Source organism: Saccostrea cucullata, unplaced genomic scaffold, assembly GCF_032062105.1.
Source record: "Saccostrea cucullata isolate Sc308-1 unplaced genomic scaffold, CSIRO_AGI_Scuc_v1 ctg1124, whole genome shotgun sequence".
Classification (NCBI taxonomy): Eukaryota; Metazoa; Mollusca; class Bivalvia; order Ostreida; family Ostreidae; genus Saccostrea; species Saccostrea cuccullata.
The window spans coordinates 241,438-255,555 of NW_026929674.1; positions in this window are offsets into that span (position 1 = coordinate 241,438).

Consider the following 14,118-nt stretch of genomic DNA (forward strand, 5'->3'; position numbering starts at 1 on the left):
TGCTTTTTTGCGGGGGAAGGGGGTATTTTTTATATTTATTAAATTATTTATTTTTTTGCAAAAGACCAATGACACGGAAGTAAATTTAATTAATAGTTGTATGGTTGTTTAATGTGTTGAAACATATGGGGATAACGAACATCATTCAAGATCAAAAGTCCATAAAACAATACAAAATAGGAGCAGAGCAAACACCGCGGACCTCCAAAACATCATCAGTTGGGATCAAGTGCCATGGAAGAATAAGCATCCACTGCTGACCAATCACACCCGTCATGTGCTCCTTGTCATGACTGGGATATAACGGAAAAATCTGTCGTCAATTCAGTGTATAAACAATGGACTAACAATCAGTATGAAAAACGTCAGTCAGCATTTGACGCAATGATAAATTGTATTTGCTGACAAGTTCATTGTATCGACAATAAAACTTACGAAATGATGACTTTAATCGAGACTGCTGATATTCTTGTTACATCAACTTGTTTGTCAATAATTTACCTCATTTTAGAAATTGTTCATACGTAGATCATGTCCTTACGTATCGAATCAACTAAGATATATAAACTCCGTATGCAGGTGTTGAAAAGTGTAACATTTTATTGGTATTGATTTTCGTTTAAAAAAAAATATTTCAAATTTTCTAAATTTGATTGAAATATTCCAGTATCCACACTTTTTCTCAAACAGATGAATGTTTGCTACACCTGAAGTTTTTCTTTCATTGCTGTTTATATTTTTGAGTGGAGTAAATGAAGAGTGGTTTGTTAGAAAATTTACTAGAACTAGCTATGTTTCTTTATTGGGATGATTTTTTTTTCAGTTGAAAAAAAAACAGTTTGGTATGGTTGTTCAAAGTTATTTTGATTGTTTGGAATGCGAAAACTATTTAAAACTGATATATGATTTTGAAGCTTTTTCTACTAAGAAAGGGAGGTGGGGTTGTTCGACAACTCGCTAACCACTTGCAGATTTAAATCCCAGTTTCTCTTAAATGCAATTAAATAATACGACATTTGACCTTGATTTATTCTTTATATTTCAGAATAAATAGTAAATCAGATGACATCCCTTACCAAAGTAAAATTATTGCAGCAATATTGCTGCTATATTGCGGCAACATTGCAGCAACACATTTTTGTCACCAGAAACAAGCTTTTTGGGTTAATGAAATATCACCGCTAGCTGCAACAACTTCTAGTGGCATTCTGGCAATACTGCCAGAAAAAAACTTTCTGGAAGAATGCCAGAAAGTCACCAGAAGATCTAGGATTACCCATTAGGCATTCAGTTCAGTTCAGTTATGGAGTTCCCTCCTATGTATAAGGAGCACCCGAAAAGGTGGTTTCATAAAAGGCATAAAAATTAAAAATAAAAGAAATAAAGTGATGAAAAGACAGTTAGTAAAATCTATTCTATCTAGTGCTGTAAAAATAAAGTTAGAGGTGATAGACCAACTGAGAATAAAACAAGAATTTACAGACTATACAGTAGCTTAGCTTCTAATGTAAAATTGTTTCGGCCCTAAAAGTACTTTAAAAAAAACATAATTTAAAAAAGCTTAACACCTGTACCGTGACTGTTTCTATTTTAAAAGTTATTTCAGCTCTAAAAATAATTACATACTCCTCCTTGACAAAAAAAGGAGAAAATATTAAGGTCTGTTGGTTGTAGACTGTGTACTAATTTTTTTAATAGTTTGAGCTCTATGGCAATGTAAAGCGAATACCATGTTGCGGCTCAGGTTCTCAATAAATATCTGAATTTTGTTGTTTCTGGATGGAATCTCTGAAAATGTGAAGTAGGAGGGGTCGATAATGACTTGTAGTAATCTAATGTCATCTGTGAGCATGCTCAGTCATTTACTTCCTCTTTTTAAATAAAATGGAGGGAATTCAAAGTCAAGCAAGTTTTGCTTCATTATTGAATGTTATCAATTTAATTGGAGTTGTTAATTGGGTACAATAGGATTAGACATGATGACTAGTAAGACTGAATAATGTGGAATAGCCAGAAAATAGGCTTTCAGCAGTTTCCATGGCATGGCCTTTTGAAAGAATTATAGGAATGTCTAACTTTCTAACTTGCTGGACATTTTCACAGTGGCATATTAATATTTTATAGACACATTTTTTATGTGCCTGGATTGATAGACTGGGGTCCTGTCTGTTTGTAAACTTTAACCTTTGCCAGAAGTGATAACTTTTAAACCAATGAGATATAGAGACTTCATATTTAATATGTTTACTCCACTTATTAAGTTCTTTCAAATGACACCAAGGTCAATGACCTTGTGACCTTGACTGTGATCTATATGCCGCAACACCTTTCTGGCAATATTGCCGCAAATCTAATTTACATATGAAAAACGATATTGCCGCAATATTGCCGCAATATACTGCCAGAATGTTGCTACAATATTGCCGCAATATTGCCGCAACACTTTTCTGGCAATATTGCCGCAAATCTAATTTACATACGAAAAACGATATTACCGCAATATTGCTGCAATGTATTGCCAGAATGTTGCTGCAATATTGCGGCAATAATGCCAGAAGATGTTGCCAGAAGGTGAATATTTTGGTAAGGGGTGATTATTCTTATAAAATCGAGTCTATATTTTGAGATATTAATGCCCTGTTCACACGGAGAGTTTAATTCGCAGTAAATTAATGCGAAGTAAACTAATGCGAATCAAACTAATGCGAATTAAATTGCGTTCACACGACAGATAATGCGAAGTAAACTAATGCGAATTAAAATTTTACTTCTGCAGCCCGGTGTCAGCACGGCTATTATAACGTCATTTGCAAATCACGTCACCTTCTGCAGAAGCAGATCCATTTGACATAATGTCACAGTGTCTGTACACACATTTTAATGATTAACTAAATTTTCCTTAGTTTTTCACTCAAAAATAGCACAAGTACCAATAGCTGACCATCGACAAGTAGTATTTGACTAAATTTTGCCATTACGCATGCGTCAGAATTTAATTCGAATTAGCTTCGCTTAGCGTTCACACGGAGCTAACGCGAAATAATTTAATGCGCAGTAAAATAATTCGAATTAAAATAATTCGCATTAAATTCTCCGTGTGAACGCTAAGCGAAGCTAATTCGCAGTAACTTTACGTTTAATTCGAATTAAACTCTCCGTGTGAACAGGGCATAAAACAAAACTAATTATTTTTTGCAGTGCGCCAGGATCGAAAGGATCATTATGGCTATTCTTTTTGTACTAAACCAAAATTTTAAGCAGACATCGTTACTATAGCATATTATATAGTTGACCTTAAAGGCATAAAGTGATATAATATGAGGACATTATGTAATTTGCATAAACCTTGAATTTTATTTCCTCTGGAATGGAGCATTTAGAAAAATAAAAAGCTATTGTAAATGTTATATTACCAAAAGAATTCACCTAGACAGAATTCAATTAATTTAATATTAAACTTTGACAAAAAACTTTCATGAATAAAAAACAAAAGGATATTACTACATAAGAGAGTATGAATTAACCGCTAATTTTAATATATTGCATTTAAGACAATTTAGTCACTAAATATAGCATTCTGATATTAAATTAATCAAATGCGTAAAAATAATTCATATTCTATCGACAGACGTGGACGATGTAATTTCAGTGAAATGAAAATTGAAGAACAAAAATAAGTCATATGTCCATTGAAATATCATTTAATGGGTGGGATTAGGTGGGATCTAGTGCCATGGAGGTGTGACTATCCCTAGTTGACCGGTCACTCCCGTCGTGTGCTCCCTATCGTGATCGGGAAATAACTGTAAAAACCGTTGACAATTCAGTGTGTATATATAATGATCTAACAATTAGAATGAAAAACGCCATTCAGCAATTTGACTCAATGTTAATTTAATTTGTATTTGCTGACACTTCGATTTAGAAATTGTGCAAATGTAGAGCATGCTCTTGCGTATCGAATCAACTGAGAGATATAAACCCCGTATGCAGGTGATGAAGATATTTTGCTTCATGTGTAAAGGGAGTTGACGATTGAAAAATTAGAGCCGTCGTGTTTTTCATACAGCTTAGGCGTTAGATTACCATTAACGTCTTTTTCAAGTAAAACATCCAAGTACTCTGTGGTATCTTTTATCTCAAGCTCACCAGGGTATATCGTATCCATATAAGAATAACCATTGTTAATTGACAGTGAGTCGTCGATTTATCTAAATATGTAGAGTGGGAGACCACAGAAAGTATTTTATTCTTTTCACGTGTAAGATTTTGGACAAATTCTGCTTCATATGAATACAAAAATAGGTCTGCTAAAACGGGGCACAATCGGGTATCAATGGGGATTTCAATAGATTGTTGAAAGACCTGGTCTTTGAAAACCACATTGACATTGTCAATCAGAAACTCAAGCATCTTTTTAATTATGTCAACTTCACATGACTTGTGTGTACAATCAGAATCTTTTTTTAAAAAAATAATTTTGCAAATGACCAATAACAAAAAAAAAAAAGTAAATTAACGAGTTCCATTTAATAATATTGAAAAAGCAGCTGTCAATGATATCAAAAGCCAGGACTTTAATTTACTAGTAGCGTGGAGAATGGTTGTGTATGAAGTTGAAAAGTCGTAAGTTTTTAAGCTGTTGTTTTTGGTAAAATCTTGTGATTTTAAATTTTATAAAAATCTATATTTTGCATACTCCTCGACAGTTATCATAATAGAAATAAATCTCGAATTATAACGTCAAATGAAAGATCGCAGCTCCATGTAGCTTAGATAATTTTTGGTGTATGACTATATTTGTTTGATTTTTCAGGTGATCTTTTTTTTTAATGTGTTATATTTTTTTATGTTCAGAAATTTAGATTCGATAAGTGAGGAAAAGGGGCTGCTCCTTTTTTTTCTAAACCATTGGTCCTATTAATTTAAATTAAGTTCACTTTCAGATTTGTCTTAAAAATTAAACTCGTTTGGCCCAAAAGATCTATACAAAGCTCACTCTTTGTTGTACTGAGTGAACTATACGAACAATACGGATAATAAAATTTCCGTAAAATTAGAGAAGCTGGGATGAAAGCAGGGCAATGACACTGTACAATGCTATATGTATTGTATGACATCGGAACCAATAAATGTATTCTGTTTTTTATGATTAGTGAAATGTCGATCAGCTTATAAATTAGCATGTTTTCGTATTTGTTACGCAACGCTGATTTTTTGATGAACAATCTGAGGAAAATGCAGATGTACACTAAAATGTATAAGAATAAAGTTAATTGTATGACAAAGAAAGCATTATAAAAGTAATGATCTATGAATCGTCATGATAAATTTGCATTGGCGTCGGAAGAAAATTGAAATTGGGGGAGGGGGATAAGTGAAAGAGAAAAAAAATTCAAAACCTACAAAAAATCTTGACAAGCAAAAAAAATATAGGAAAGTGTCTCCATTGCTAAAACAGGAAAGTCCTATTTCGTTGGGGGGGGGCTTCTTTCAATTTTTATAAACACTACCATTTGCCCATTTTGACCTAAAGTAGAGTGTGCATGTTGAAAGGGGGGGGGGGGGGGGGCTATACTTACGTCCCAATGTTCAATGTCTATATTATGTCTATCTCTGCAAAAAAGGGGGCGCTTAGCGCCTCCTTGCCCCCTCGGTTCCGATGCCTATGGTTTTGTGAAATGGTTTAACAAAACATGCTTTCCAAATTAAAGCTGAACACGACTCTTAAATGGGCATTTTGCAATTTCGATATTACTATCTATGATGTACGCACCGGGGTATACTAAGTACTCTTCGCATTCGTTACATCCGACTGCTTTATAGTCACTGGTATCGGCGTGAAATTTTGACCCTTGTTAGTGATGGTTATCTTACACTTCCTTTGTTTACAATTTAATGCAAATACGCGTGTTTGTGTTTGTATCCTGCTCTGACCTGTGCAACTTTTATAAGTCTCTTTGGCATCTTACTCTCCTGCATTAGAAGTACAATTTTTTTTTATATAAAGGGGGCACTCAAATATCTCGAATATGGCGGACATATTCGTTTTAAGAATCGTGTTTAGTTTTAAGGAGAATTGACGCACCAAAATTTTACTTTAGGGATCTTTTCAGTATCTCTTTCGAGATATGATTTCAGTTGCCGTTTACTGTAATAGTTATGTGTGAGTTCTTATATTTTATTATAAAAAAAGGAATATTTTATAGGGTAACAAATGTGCATTTAATCAGAATTTCGTTGTAATGTTGGTAGGTTTTTAAACAGGAACATGTAGTTGAATTGGTAAATTTTAAAAATAAAGTAAACTTCATAAGCTTGCAAAGTTAATAAAAGACTTTTCAATATGGATGATCCAGAGATTTAATTAAAGTGAACATAGAACAAATGTTTCATAAAATTCAAAAGGATATTGGCACGAAGGAAGTATAGCCAATGAATAAATCTTCTGTCATGCACCTTTATATACACTATTACAAAGGTTCAAATACACCCGCTTCTGTCAACTTTGTCAACATCCTTACCCATCTTCTTCATTCCCGCTAGCAAGGCCCCAATACACCGCTTCTTTCCTTGACTTCTGCCCTCGATGACGCCCAGCTACTCCAGCCCAGCTGAAATCTTGTTCCGTTGTTCTTCTTCGGCAAGCCTACTTTCTCTTTTCTCTCTGGATGCAATGTCAGTGCGGTTGTACAAATTCTGGTCCTCAGTACATGGTCAATTCAATTCCACTTCCTTGAGAGTAATTATTTCCCTCGCTCTAATTGTTTTCATTCTGTGATGGAATTCTTCATTTGATATTTTGTCAGGCCATCTTCTTTTGTCTCTCTCCCCTGTTTTCCATGTCTCACTTCCATACGTTAGAACAGAGAAGACAAAGCTGTTACATAATTTTATTTTTGTTTGGATGGAAAATATTGATGAGCCCGAGACTGTTCCGAGTCTTTCAAATTGGGATTTAGCTTTTCCAAGTCTGGTAATATTCTCATCAGATTTTCCCTTTGTTCTTATTACCGTTTGAAGGTAAGTAAAGGTTTCTACATCCTACAGATCTTGTCCATCAATCTTGATTGGCTATATTATGTCCAAGTTGAGTCTCATCATTTTGGTTTTCTCAATGTTTTTTCTGAGGTCAGCTTGACTAGTAATTTCATTTAGTCTATGTGTCTTTCGTTGGATGTCCAGAAATTTTGTTGAAAGTGGAGCAAGATTTGCAAAGTCTAGATTTTGTTGTTCTAGATTTGTTGTGAAATTCCACCTTATTCCTATTTGTCCTCTACAAAAATTTTAATTTTTCAACTTAAATTTGTGTCATATACAAATTTAAATTGAAAAAATTAAAATTTTTGTAGAGGACATTATTGGTTCTGTTTCTGAAGTTCTTCTCATTACGAAATTTATAATCAACAAATAAAGTAATACAGACATTGTGCAACCTTGCTTAACTCCTGTTGTTACCCAGAACCATTCAGATTCTTCTCCATCTTCTCGGATTGCACATTGGAATGTTTCATATAGGAGTTTCGCCATTCTGTCGGTTTATCTGCGATACCATAAAACTTCATGGTAGACCAAATGCTCTCTGTTTGAACTGAATCAAATGCCTTTGTAAAATCAAAGTAATTTACAAACAGTTAAGATATATTCGGTACATTGTTATAGAATGTTACGGAGTGCATATAAATACATATAGTTGTTCTGTTGTAACTCTCCCTCTTCTATAGCCAGATTGTTCCTAACTCAGCTGCTTTTCCACTCCATCTTCGATTTTTTTTATCACTATTCTGAAGAACACATTGCTTTGCACAGACAGAAGTGTTTACCTCATAATTATCACATACCCTTCTATTACATTTCTTTGAAATCTTCACTACCAGGCCTTTACTCAAAACCGATGGTATGATTTCTTGCTTCCACATTGTTGTGAATCAACTTTCCAAATATCTTGCTGTTGCCTCTCTGTTTGATTTAAGCATCTCTGCTGTTGTCCCATCAACTACTCCAGCTTTTCCATTTTTAGTTTCTTTTTAGCCTTAATGATATCTTTTTCCTGCATGGGCTTGTTTCCATCTCATCTACTACTTGTCCTTCGCTTTCAGTTTCTTATGAGTGTTCAGGTTGAGGGCGGTTTAAAGACAGATGATACAAACAAACTTGTGTCAAAGAATTTGAATATAACTAATTGGGTCGATCATGTTTAAATGAATAAAATGAATAACTTTCACCGCGTAGTTTTTAATTTTATATTCAAATTTGTGCAAAAATGGAATTTAAAGTGAAAAAAATATCTGTATAGCTTAATAAGAATGGTTTCAATAGGGCAGACTTTTGAACATCACAGAAGGTTTACAATTTCTTTATATTCTAGAAATTTATTATTTGCATCATTTGCAATGAAATTAGGCCAAAAAATATATATCAATCCAGGCATCCATTTTTTGTTTGTATCATCGATCCTTAATATTTCTTGAAAGTTCTCTTTCTACTTTTTCTTTCATCTTGGCTGTTCTTATCCTCTTTGTCCTTTATTGTTGTTGTCATGTTGTCTTTATTCCCATTACTTAACGCTCTAGTTATCTCATACACTGTTTTCATGCCCATTACTTACTGCTCTTTCGGCTTTCGTAATCATGTCTTCTGTCCACTTTCTCTTGTCATCCCTCATTCTGCGTTTTACCCCTGGCATTAAATGATTAATTGAATACTGTAGAAGTACTATTTTCCGCGTGGTATTAATTTACGCTATGTACGCGGTCACAAACTTTCCGCGGAAATTTGTCCAAGCGTCCTTAATATAAATATATATAAGGCATATAGTGACAATCTAGAAAATCCGCGTAATTTTCTACCCGCGGATTAAACAGAAATTGAGATTCCGCGGAATTATGACCCCGTGGAAAAAAGTACGTTTACAGTATTTGTTTCTTTAGCTTTTTTTAACCTTTCTGGCCTGCTGTTGGCAAGTTAGAGTTTTAGCTGCTTCCTTTCTTCTACCACTTTCAACGACTCTCTGCTTTTCCAAGCTTGTATACCTTTTCATTTACTCCAAATTTGCTGTCTGCTGTTTCGTTGAAACCTTTTATCATAATTTCCTTGATGTCTTCAACGGTTTCCATCTTTTTAAAACTTGGAATCTTTTTCAGCTCCAACGTGAATGCTCTTCTTTTCTCTAGATGTTGTAAAACTTCTTTCATATTTCTTTCTACGTGTATCCTGATCAGTTAATGATCATTGCATTGCTCGTAAATTTTTATCTGAATAACAAAGGAAAATACACTGTATACATGTAAGTGACCCATGATTAGAAACATTTTGATCAATATTTTTAAACTGAATTACTTCATGCAGTGCTGCTCTAAACTTCATCAATTATAACATTTCCCCTGTAGGTTCACCGTTTAGAATATTAAAATTATGATCGAAATTTCATCCAAAAAAAAAAGTTTTTTTGTACCAAAGTTTATTTTTTTTAATGTATATATTGTAACGTGTTACCTAATTAAGGGTCCGTTTTCAGGAGATACAGGGTCAAATATATATAAAATTTTCCTTTGGCTCTATCTGAGCCTATAATTAATATGTGGAATCAATAGTATATACAAAAATGATTATTCGTTATTTATAGGGGATGCTTGTCCCTGGGTTTTTTTTATTGAAACAGCAGGACACAATTAGAGGTTAGTTCTTTGTAACCTGGTACTGTGACTGGGCTCCTTGCACCTGGTAACCAAGTTCCTATTGAATTGAGCACTCGGTGCCTCACCCTTACTCAGGATTACTACACCTTGTGCTTCAATTCAATTCCTTGGTTAAATACTGAGTACAGACCGGTGCTCTGTACCCTAGCCTTATCTTTCTTTTTCCCTTTAAATACTTCTACTTTTTATTACTACCTTTAATCTTCTATTCCGCTTCTTGCCTCTTCTGTGGGTTTCAGAAAGAGAGGTCGAGACTGCCTCTGCAGTCGTTTATATAGCAAAGGGCTATACCATTCAAACAGGGGTGAACAGGCTCCTGGACTGTTCCATTATTCCAGGTCACACAAGCGTTTGAATGGTATAGGCCGATTGCCTTATTCATTACTCATTACACTACCCACGCCTCTGTACACTTGCGTCCCGTATGTTTATTGGTTATGTTTTTTTTTTGTTTTTTTTTTAGACAATAAAAAGATCAACAAAACGAGATTCAGAATTCCTTTCTTATACCCAGTTAAACAATTATTCAAGTATTTACAACAATAGACTTATGCACATGTACATTGTTTCTTTTCCAAAGTACATCACTATAATTAGTCATTCCAAATGTCTTTCCTCAACTCTCTCCACACATTCACCATCCTTTTGGTATTTTCTTACAACTCTGACTGTCTTCTGGTGACGACTTGTGTCCGTCTGAGTGCTGGCATCCAACCTAGTAACATGTTCCCTACAGCAGGGGCAGTGATGTAAAACCATGGGCGCCTCATGATCCTTACCATCATCCACCATGCTTGAATCTTTGTCTGCAGATTGGTCAGGCACCTTGTCTACAAGTTCGTCTGCCTTGCGCTTGACTCCAGGGAGACTGGGCGACGTTTTCTTCCTGATGGTTCTACCAACTTCAAGGCCTGTCTCATAAATAAGATCTCCTGGGTCTTCTTGCCAGTCAGAATCATCATCATGGTAATCTACAACAACGGATTTGGAGTTCGATGGTACATGTTTTTCTCCACCTTGCAAACCAGTAGTTGAATGTAACCTCTTCTGATGTCTCATTAGAAGGGAATGCTTAGCAAATGCCTTGTCACACTGGTTACACTCAAATTTTCGTTTATTCATGTCATCAGTAGCACATGCTAGAAGATGCTCTTTCCATTCCTCTTGTGAAGGGAGTCGACAAAGGCAAATGGAACATAGAATGCCGGGTTTCCGGGGGGTAACTTTCGTCAACAGCATGATCTGAAATTTAAAAAAAAAAACATTGCTTACTTAGCAAAGTACATTTACTATACAGTATAATCAAACTGATAATCAACGTGCCATTTAGGCCTCCTACACTGCCTTCTACTGGTGTATTCAAGTTCCATCTCATTAAGATTTGTGTCGGTTGATAGACCTAACCCATCACTTCGTTCAGTATCTAATTCTTTTGCACGTAAACCATTTTCATTTGCACCAGGGTTTTCACTTTCTGTCTCTTCTAATACTAACTCTTCGGTTTGACCAGGTTCATCATCACCCATTTCATTTGTCTCAAAACTAAGTCTCTGAGATCCATAATGTCTTAACCTGTCAATGTGGATGACCATGGTTTTCTTTTCACCCAATTTCTGCACCCTATAAGTCAGATTGGTATGTTTTTCAATAATTACATAAGGCCCATACCAAAAGTTCATTAGTTTAGGAGAAGTTCTTTAAACAAGCGGCTTTCATAGTCTTGTGAATACCAAGAAGGTTACGAAGTTCTTTAAACAAGCGGCTTTCATACTGTCTACCTTGATCACTATGTATCACTTCTGGCACACCAAACCTGGTAATGAATTGTTCAACAATCCTTTCTGCTACAGTTAGAGCCTCCATATTTTTGAGTGGGTATGCTTCCGTCCATTTAGTAAAGTAGTCTGAAATTACAAGTATGTATTTATGACCATCATTAGTTTCTGGTAATGGCCCCATTAAGTCCGTCGCCACGCGTTCCATGGGATGCCCCGTTTGATCAAGTTGCATAAATGATTTCCCTGCAGCACGGTTCTTCCTTTTTCTACACTGTGTACAACCTAATACATAGCTTCTTACGTCGTGCTGAAGCCCAGTCCAATAGAAGCGTTCTCTGACTCTTTCAAGAGTCTTGTTGACTCCAAGATGTCCAGAGGTTCTGGCATCATGGCATTGCTGCAAAATATTTTTCCTCTCAGACAAGGGGACAATCACCTGGTGATATGTCTTTTTATCACCTATCCATTTTCTACACAAAAGACCATCTTTAATTTCTAAATGATTCCACTGAGAGCATACTGATTTAACTACTTTGCTTTCATGCTTGATTTCTGAAGACTCTGGACGCTTTTTATTCTCTACCCAACATTTTATCTTTGATAGATCCATATCCTCATCTTGAAGACTTTGTAGAAGAACTGGCATAGTAGATACAGCGTCCACTTTACAGTTTGTTCCTGAAATCTGAGGTTCAGCATTAGCAGTTGAAAGGTTTTCCTCCATGACCTCAGAATACCCACATTGGTGACATGGGTGTCGACTTAGACTATCAGCATTACCATGCTTTACACCAGGTCTGTGCCTTACCTCGAGGTCATAGGTACCAAGAAACTCTATCCATCTCGCTACCTGGCCCTGTGGATCTTTAAAATTGAACAACCACTTAAGAGCACTGTGATCTGTTCTGATAATAACTTTGTGCCCACAGAGGTAATACCGGTAATGTTTACAAGCAAAAACCACTGCCAAGAGTTCTTTTCGAGTAATGCAGTAACGTCGTTCTGACTTGGACAATGTCCTACTAGCGTAAGCTATTACTTTTATTTGTCCTTGTATTTCTTGCGACAAGACTGCACCAAGTCCCGTCTGACTGGCGTCAGTATCTAAGACGAATGGCAAAGCGAAGTCTGGGTGAGCGAGTCTTGGTGCATTGACCAAATGAAATTTAAGTTTTTCGAATGCTGTTTGGCACTCAGCAGTCCATTTAAATTCTTTCCCTTTTTCCGTAAGTTTGAACAAGGACTTGGCTATAGAAGAGAAACCACTGATAAATCTACGGTAATAGCCACATAACCCTACAAGTGACCTAACCTCGGTGACATTCAAGGGTACAGGCCATGTGTCAATGGCTGAGATCTTCTGTGGATCAGTCTGAATACCTTCTCCGGATACTTTATATCCCAGAAACAACACCTCTTTCTCAAATAAAGAACATTTCTTTGCTTTTAGTTTTAGGCCGGCTTCTTCAAGTTTTTGAAACACCTGTTCTAAATTCCATAGGGTCTCTTCAAAATTTCGACCAAATACAATAATGTCATCAATATAAACTAAGCAAATTTTGTAGTTTAAACCAGCTAACACCGTCTCCATAAGCCTTTCAAATGTCGCTGGACTGTTACAGAGTCCAAACGGCATTACTGTGAATTGGTATAGTCCGTTTCTTGTTACAAAGGCAGTCTTTGGCTTATCTCTTTCCTCCATCTCAACTTGCCAGTAACCGGAATGCAGATCCAATGTACAAAATAACGTTGCCCCTTGTAAACGGTCTAATGAATCGTCGATCCTGGGTAAAGGATATGCATCCTTAACAGTTTTACTATTTAAGGACCTGTAGTCCACACAAAATCTTTTGGTACCGTCCTTTTTCTCTACTAGTACCACGCCTGCAGCCCATGGACTAGAGGACGGCTCTACGATTCCTTTTTCAATCATATTCTCTATCTCTTGGTCGACAAAATCAGCTGCGTGATGAGGTAATCTACGTGGGGGTTGTTTAGTAGGCTTAGCATTTTCCGTATTTATTCTATGTTTGATGACAGAAGTTCTCCCGAAGTCATCTTTTGATTTGGAAAATAAATGCTGAAAACGAAGGAGTATTTTCTTTGTTTTCTCCGCTTCATCAGGATTCAAATCTTTGATGGCCTCGGCATACAACTCTTTCAGGTGGTCTGGAATACACCTGTCTTCGCGTCCAGTGACGTCTAATTTATCTTGACTCTCCACAACATTTGCAACAGCCGATGTGGTTCCTACGACCGTGTTTTTGTATACAATCTCAGGACTCCCAGATAAGTTCATCAATCTTACCATGACATCATCTCTGGGGTCAATCAAAGATCTCGCAACCAAAGCTTTACCTCTTTTCTGAAACTTTTCGTAAGCCTCCATTACTAATGGTCCCTTGCCATTTATATCGCTAGGTGCAAGTAACTGACCTGGACATATCATTTCACTCTTTGGTGGAATAGTTATTGTCTCCTTCAGGCTGACTCTGAAACATCCTAAGTGACCCTCAAGTTGGAGCTCATGCTCAATTCCTCCAACATACATTTTCCCTAAAGAAACATCCACCAAACATTTATTTTGTTTCAGGAAATCTAAACCTAAGACGCCGTCGGTACTGATGTCAGCGACAACTGCT